General features: G+C 44.6%; 1 pseudogene; it reads left to right on the top strand.

Annotated features, from left to right (window-relative positions):
• Positions 1-318: 318 nt before the first annotated feature.
• On the top strand, positions 319-3,376 carry LOC147615563 (uncharacterized; annotated as a pseudogene).
• Positions 3,377-8,176: the final 4,800 nt, after the last annotated feature.

The following is an 8,176-nucleotide window of genomic DNA, read 5'->3' on the forward strand; positions in this document are numbered from 1 at the left end:
CTTATTGATCATATTTTTAATGAACTTGCAGGCTGCACTCTCAGAAGTTCTTGCCGACAAGCAATTCCCTTCCTGCATATCACATGATGAGGTGAAGAAGATGATAAGTAGTCTTGGACTTGACTATTCTTCTATACATGCATGTCCCAACGATTGTATTTTATATAGAGGTCAGTACAAGGACGGTGTGACGTGTCCAAAATGTCAAACGCCTCGTTATAAGAGGAGAAAGGTAAGGTCCCTAGAAAGGTATTGAGACATTTCCCCCTGGCTCCACGTATAAAACATATGTTCCAAAGTCCCGAATTAGCTAAGCTTATGACATGGGGAGCGGAGCATAAGAGCAAAGCTGGAGTAATGCGAATTCCATCAGATAGTCCTGCATTTGAGCATATTGATTTGCGATGGCCAGATTTTGCAAAAGAACCATGCAATTTAAAGATGGGTGTAGCATTAGATGGTGTGAATCCATTTTCAATGAGATCAAGTAAATGGTCTACATGGCTAGTGGTAGTTATTAACTATAATCTACCCCCGTATCTCAGCATTAAGAAAGAGCATTTAATGCTCTCACTCTTAATTCCGAGAAAACGACAAGTTAAAGATCTGAATGTTTATTTGGCCCCTCTCATACGATCTTCAAGATTTGTGGAGAGGGATTGATGTCATGGATATGTCCAGAAGCATCGGTCAAAGACAGTTCATTGTTCATGGAATTTTAGCATGGACTATCCCACGACTTTCTAGGATATGGTTTTTGCTCAGGTAAATGGTTTAAATATATATATTGTCTCATACGTTTGTAGGATGTTCATTGCACTAATCATCTTTGTTATGTTTTCCATGCAGGGATATGTACCAAGGGTTATAAAGCTTGTCCAATTTGTGGTGATTGGTTGAGATCGACTTATAGCAAAAACCTCAACAAAAAAATATATCTTCGACATAGACGCTTTTTATCTGAAGATAATTATCTACGAGAAAGAAGGCAAGCTATACATTTTAATGGAAAGGTAGAAGAAGGGAGATGTCCAATACCAATGACACCGAAGGATTGGTATCTAAAGTGGACTGTTGGACCCGCTATCGATCCGGAGTCGGAGATCATAAGCGACGATGATGATGACGCTGTAAAGAAGCGAGCGAGAGGAAAACGTGCTCTAACTCAAAGTCCTTCGATATGGTATACTTTGGAATATTGGAATGATTTGAGGATATGTCATCTTCTTGATCCTATGCACATATTCAAGAACGTTAGTGGTCATTCGTTATGGCAACACCTCGTTGGCTTGAAAGACACAGCGGCAGCAAGAAATGACTTAAAGGATCAAAACTCAAAGCCCAATCTATGGCCACTTTATGTGATGAAACTCGACGTGAGACAACCTACGAGCCTGCCCCATGGGTGCTCAAGACAGAAGAGCTAGAGACTATCAACAGGAAGATTCAGTCGATTCGTACGCCTACAGGATATGGAGCATCTTGTCGAAACATGTTCACTCTAGATGACAAGAGCTTGTCTGGTTTAAAAACACATGATTGGCACAATTTTGTGAAGGTAAATCTATCCACATCTTTGTAAGTATTTATTTTCTTGCATGTTTTGTTGATCGGATTAATCATGTATGCAGCATGTTCTACCCCTTGTTATTGATGGATGTACTACAAGAGGAGTCCATATCACCTTGGATCGCTTGCAAGGTCATTAATTTTTAGTATAAAATTTTATTTGATATCTTCTTAATTCAAAAAAATCTCTAATATCTTCTTTCTTTTACTGATAGATGGATTACATCTAAAGAGATTGCCAAAGGGTCAATTCCACAAAAGAAGCGTGAATGTATAGAGCTTCTTTGTTTAATGGAAAAGGAATTTCCAACCTCCTTTTTTGATATCCAGGTTCATCTTCTAATCCATCTAGTGGACGGGATAGAGCTCGTTGATGTTGTGAGCACTCGATGGATGTTTTGGGTCGAGAGATTTATGGGAGTATTGAAAGGTTATGTACATCAAAAAGCAAGACCAGAGGGTTCTATGGTGGAGGGATGGATGCTTGAAGAATGCATGTATTACGTTTGTGAATACCTTGAGAAAACCGATTCTGAAGCTCCACGCGTATGGACAAATGAGTCGTCTTCTACCATGTCAGACAAGGTATTGTCCGGTAAGGGAGTCCCTTTTCAACTTAAGGTCCAAGATAAATTGGATATTTCTACTTTCATTGTCGATAATAGCGAATGCATGCAACAATTCGTTGATGAGTACGAGAAGGAACTTCCAAGCAAACGAGTTTGGTAGACGTAAAAAGAGGAGATCCAGACATCAAACCAATGTAAATAACGATGGGGACGTACCTACTTTCATGGATTGGTTATACACCCGTATGCAGCGGGCGGTTAGTGATCATGAGCCAATCTCAACGGAACAAAGAGAGTTTATGATTGGGTGTGAAAGACAGGTAACTTGTTGGGTTTTGAAAACTCTAAACTAAACAAATGAATCTCATTTTTTTTTAATAATTTATTTATTGGTCTAGGCTCGAATGTATACCAACATGTGGGCTTATGGACAACATCTTCGGATAAAATCTATTGACGACTTACGTCTAACTCAAGATTCTTGCGTTGTTGCCTCTTTCAAGCAATTATCACGTGCAAGTTCAAGCGACACAAATCTTATCGATAGTGAACTTGGTTACATGGGAACCATAGTCGGCATTTATGAAGTATCGTATCGTATCTTCAAGTAGGTAAATGACATCTCTCTTCATGCAACAATGACATGTAGATTTCTTGAAGCTATACATAATTCTAAAGTTTTGATCCGTGTATTTTGACAGGTGGTTTTAAAGGTGGATTGGTTTTGTGCCGAGTATAAAGGCAATAATGCCACAATGAAAAGAGAACCGTCCGGATTTTGGTCCATCGACTCCTCGAAGTTATTGCGTGCAACAAAAGAGCCTTACATTCTGCCAACTCATGTTGAACAAGCATTCTTACAAGAATACAGATGCTCATCCATGGTGGCAAGTTGTGCATGTCCAACCTAGAGGTCGACACTTGCATGATAGCGTTGACTCTGAGAGAAAGCGGATCAGGATGAATTGATTACGTCCTCAAATCTAGACACATCGACGTCAGAGAGGTGTAGAATTCTTCTTTCCGATCATGATGACATTCTAGATGATGAGAACGACAACGATCCAGACTCTGACACTACAGACACCGAAGAGGAAGAAACAATGGATGTCGAGCCTACGGAGGAAATGAACATCAACATAGATTTAACGATGAAAGAGTTCGAAGAAGTCAACAAGGATAATGAAGATCAAATTTTATTGACGGTTAATCTCAAAGATGACGATGAGGACTATTAGGCCCCACTAACGCCTACGTGCAATACAAACATACGATATATTGAGATGTGAGTTCTTAAAAAGTACTTGATATTTAATCCGTAATCGCCATAAAAGATATACCTATGGGACGAACGGCCACTAGCCTGTGAATCAGGTGTCACCTGAGTACCAGGAGGTACATTAGGAGTAAGCCGCTGACTCTTTTGATGTGATGTACCTAGGATAGGAGTCCTAAGCAAACAAAGACATCAAAAGGATATATATATTAAGAATTCTATATGTAAAAAAAGGATGACATTACTATTTTATCAATCGAGAAGCTTACCGATGCGTTGTAGTGTGTGCATGAGAAGAAGTCTCCACTCCTGCATGTGGCTGGGAGGATGTACCCTCTCCAAGTCGTACAGGCATACTAAATCTCCCAAGAATCTTGATGGTGCCATCTAAACCCGCATCATCCATCTCCACATAATCTGCCATGGCCTCTGACAGTGTATCTCCAGAAAGTTCAGTGCCTCGTAGCAAAGTCTTGATGATCGCCAGCTTCACTTTACGGGTGTGGTCACTCATCATATCTATAGATTTAAAACAACTATATGGCAGACTAGAGATACATTGTTAGAGGAGAGCTCAATCTATCTAATCCAAAACATTGACTAAATAACTCCAAGCAAGATGCGTCCACATCTCAAAGTTTGCAAGAGTCATATATGGACTGTTGTAAAGAACGTCGAAGAGTCATATATAGGATCCCATAATTTGGCCCATAGCAATGGCATCTATGTTCAAGAACATTATTTCTACTAGTAGCTACCCAAGTTTGCAACCCTCAAAACATTAAGAGACATTACTTAAGACCCAAGCATCAGAGCTTCTCTATGAATCATAACCTCTCTATCTTACTAACTCGCAATGTGGCCGGTAGCACCCTTTCTCTCTATGCCCTGTCAACCCTTGATCTTCCTCTCTCCACCTATGCTCTAGAATGGTGATGGTTAGCTAGCAGTGTCTGGAGTTCCTTCCTCTCTCCCTCTCACACTATCACCCTTTGCCACTGTAGTGATTGTAGTAGTGCACCCATGGGTGACGAAAGTTAATTAGAGGCCATACAAGCTCCTCCTCCTTTCTCGGTCTGTAGTATAAAAACACACACATACTCCTCCTCTTTCCCCATCGTGCGTGCGTGGCGACTGTTCATGCAGGGACTGATGGCATTTGGTCATCCCTTTTTTTTATCAAAGGTCCAAGAATTTTTTTTTGAAAAAATTTAATGAGCTTGGACCTTTGTCACGTGCATCCCGCACTTGGATGCCACGTAGATATTTCTGTAATAGAAGGTGCAAGACCTGGGATGGTGAACTGGTCCCATGTGAGCCCTACCAGTCCGACGAGTCAGCCAGGGATCCATCTCAGTCGTCCGAGGTCAGGTGTGCATTGTCCTGCACATGAGTCCAAGGTTAGATGTGCACTGTCCTGCACATGAAATAGTGCCAGTCTGCGCTGTGAGTCTCCCTCTAGAATGATGTCAGTGGTTTTGTGTATCTGGTATGGTACCGGATGCCAAATCATTGAGTAGACTATGTTTAGAACAAGGGGCCAGCTCATAGGGCTACCGCGGAGCTTAGTATGGGCATGGGAATGGTGTGAAACCATCCCCATGTGGGCCAATAAGGCCCAGGCCGGCCCACCAGCCATGCAAGGGCTGTGGGACAGCCCTAAGGCAAGAATAAGGCCATTTTGAGGAGGTTACAGCCTTCATGGGGATGTAGGGCAAGTATGGGGCAGCCCATATAGGCTGCCCAGCCCATGGATTGTGGGCAAAGACTATGCCCAGCCTTCTAGAAGCAAGCGCCTGCCTCCCCAGCTTGCTAGGGAATTTACACAGCATTTATTGGTATTTATTTGAGCATTTAATGCTGAAAATACTTAGTCGTGGGAATATGTTGTTGGCCGCTTGCTTTTATGCTGGCCGACTGCCCCTGAAGGGTAGTATAAATAGGAGAGGTCCACAATCCCATAATTCATCTCATTTTTCACCAAGTGCTCAAGCAAACCAAGGGGCCAAGACAGCTAAGGGCTTGCTAACGCAAAGGGGTGAAGGATTCAGGTCAAGGGCAGGATTTTCCAGCCAAGAAAGGTCAAGTTTTCTGTATTTGTTTTCAGATTTACATCATTCTAATAAAGCAAATACACCATCCGTGGTGGGGGCCCTACAGAGGGTAATTGGGACCCAATACTGTGTCCTCTCCATCTCCCCCTTCTCTCTCTATTTTTTGCACATCTCCTTTCAGTTTGTGCGTTAATTTTCGTCCGAAAAGAGTGCTGATTTTTGAGTTTTGAAGTACCTTTTTTCTCCGAAGCTTCCGTATACTACAGTGGTATCAGAGCCTACTTCAAGGACAAAGATTCATCAAAGAAAACAAGAAAATTTTTCTCGCTCGTGTGGTTGGTTTTTAGACGCCGGTGGACTACCCCTTTCGGAGTGACTCCTGTCCCTCGAAGGACGATTGGCTTTTAGACTCCGGAAGCCTCCGGAAGTCTCCCACACACAGATAGTGGATGGTCAGATTGCGTTCCGAAAAGGAATTGTATTTTCCCGCTATGGCGAGCTTCGGCGACGAGAGAGAACCAGAACCATGGGACCAAAGTGCACCAGGCAGCCCAGCTAGGGCACCCGGCTTCTAAAGCAAATGATGCGAGCACTCGTTCGCAGACCAGACAGCCAAGTTGGATAAGCAGAAGGCACGGATCTTGGCTCTGGAGGAGCGTACCTGCCCTCTAGCGTCGAGTTTTCCATCTCCTCCTCCCTCTCCTTCCGTATCCCAAATACCAGATCCTTGTCACAGGGACCCTCTCGCGGGGTCACAGCCGCAGCCAAGCTCCTTGCTTGAGTTGCAAATGCGTGCATTGGAGATTCGACAACGAGAAGATGACGCCATGCGATGCGTGGAACACGAGCGTTACCTCAGAGCTTTGGACGCCAAATTGACACCGGCGGCGCCCTCGAATCATTTTTCCGAGAAAATGAATTTCAGTAAGTATAATGGTAAACTCGATCCCACAACTCTTTATTCATGGTTACATCAATTTGAAGCTTACTTTGTCGCAGTTAAGAAAACAGATACTGACAAAGTGATCTTAGCTAGTTGGTACTTGGAAGGTGAGGCCATTCCTTGGTGGACTCAGTGGGCTCATGCCCACACCAGAGCAGGTATGGCAGCTTATGTGTGGGATGAGTTCGTCCGCGACCTTAAGCAGCGGTTTCTACCGCCCCACTACCTTGAGCGACTCGAAGACGAGATCAAGGGAGCACGTCAAAACGCGCAACCAGTCCTTTAGTTTGCCAATAAAATTTTGACCTTGTGCCTGTTATTAGGCTTATCTCATAATACGAACAAGAAAGGGTAGTTTTTGTATGGCCTGGACACGCAAATCCAATGGGAGGTACGGCCAGCCACCTTTGAGGACGCACTCTCGCTTGCGCAGAGTGCAGAAATGAAGCACAATGGTGGCAAGCCCAAGACTTCCCAGTCGGCTTCTCCCAGGACTAACACCTTGGGGGGCAAAAGCTAGAACTAGACGGGGTCTTCCCCAGGACGACAGAGCCCGGGAGCCTCTGGCTCCAAGAACTCGAACAATGCATCTAAGCTTACTCCAGACCAAAAAGCGAAGGCAGGCAAGACAGGTGTGGCAAGTTGAGTGCTAAGGAGCTTTCTCAGTACAAGAAGGAGGGTAGATGTTTCTTTTGTCACACAAAAGGACATACTTCTCCGGATTGTCCGAAGAAGCCTCCAAAGGCCACCGCCACCTCCACAGCTTCCATGGTGAGCTCAGCTCCCACATAGACCCCAGCGGCTACCCCTAGTTCTTCAACCCCCGGTGCTTCAATTGGAGCAATTATTAGCCGGGAGCTCGAAGATAAGCAGAAGGGCGCCCATGACCAGGAGCATGAGCGCAACGAATTGCTCAAGTCCTTTGGCTACATAGGTGGCCAGAGAGTCGTTGTCTTGTTTGACAGCGACGGCAGCACGGAGGATGTGGACACGGAACAGGCCGCTAGGCGTGCCCATTTTCGAGCTGACTCCGGTGGACAAACAGGTTGAGGATTTTAGCACAGGTATGACAACAAGCGGCGTCAAGTATGAAGCTCTAGGTGCTAAGTTAGTGATTCAGGGCATAGAGTTTGTGCGTGACTTTATGGTTGCCCCTCTTGTAGGAGCAGACATAATTTTGGGTATCCAGTGGTTTCACAAGTTTCTTCCTGATGTCGAGTGGGACAAGCACACGTTCCAGATCAATCGGAATGTGTCAAACACCCCGGTGACCATTAAGTGTGAGCCAGCTATTCCAAACTTTCTGCTCATAAGCCACTTGCAGGCTAAGCGAGCAGTCAGGAAAGGTGCACAGTGTGCGATGATTTACATCTAGACAGCCCAGACGGTGGCCAGTGCTTCCGAGAAGTACTCGGTTCTCCATGAAAAGTTCCAGAAGATTTTTCTTCGGGTCAATCTCCCTCCCCAGCTCCCCCCGTCCAGACTGGAGGATCACAGGATTGACCTCCTCCCAGGCTCGGAACCTCCGAGCAAGTTTCCGTATCGCCTTTCTAAGGCAATGGAATCGGAGTTGGACCGCCAACTCCAAGAATTGTTGCAAGCTGGCTTCATCCGCCCCAGCGTGTCACCATTTGCAGCACCGATCTTGTTTATCAAGAAGAAAGATGGGTCTTCTCGGTTGTGTGTCGATTATCATGCACTCAACAAGCTAACTATCATGAGCAGATTCCCGATGCCTCGAATTGACTATATTCTCGAGAGGCTA

The sequence above is a fragment of the Cibotium barometz genome, chromosome 40, assembly GCF_041138505.1.
Source record: "Cibotium barometz isolate CiBa-2024 chromosome 40, ASM4113850v1, whole genome shotgun sequence".
Lineage (NCBI taxonomy): Eukaryota > Viridiplantae > Streptophyta > Polypodiopsida > Cyatheales > Cibotiaceae > Cibotium > Cibotium barometz.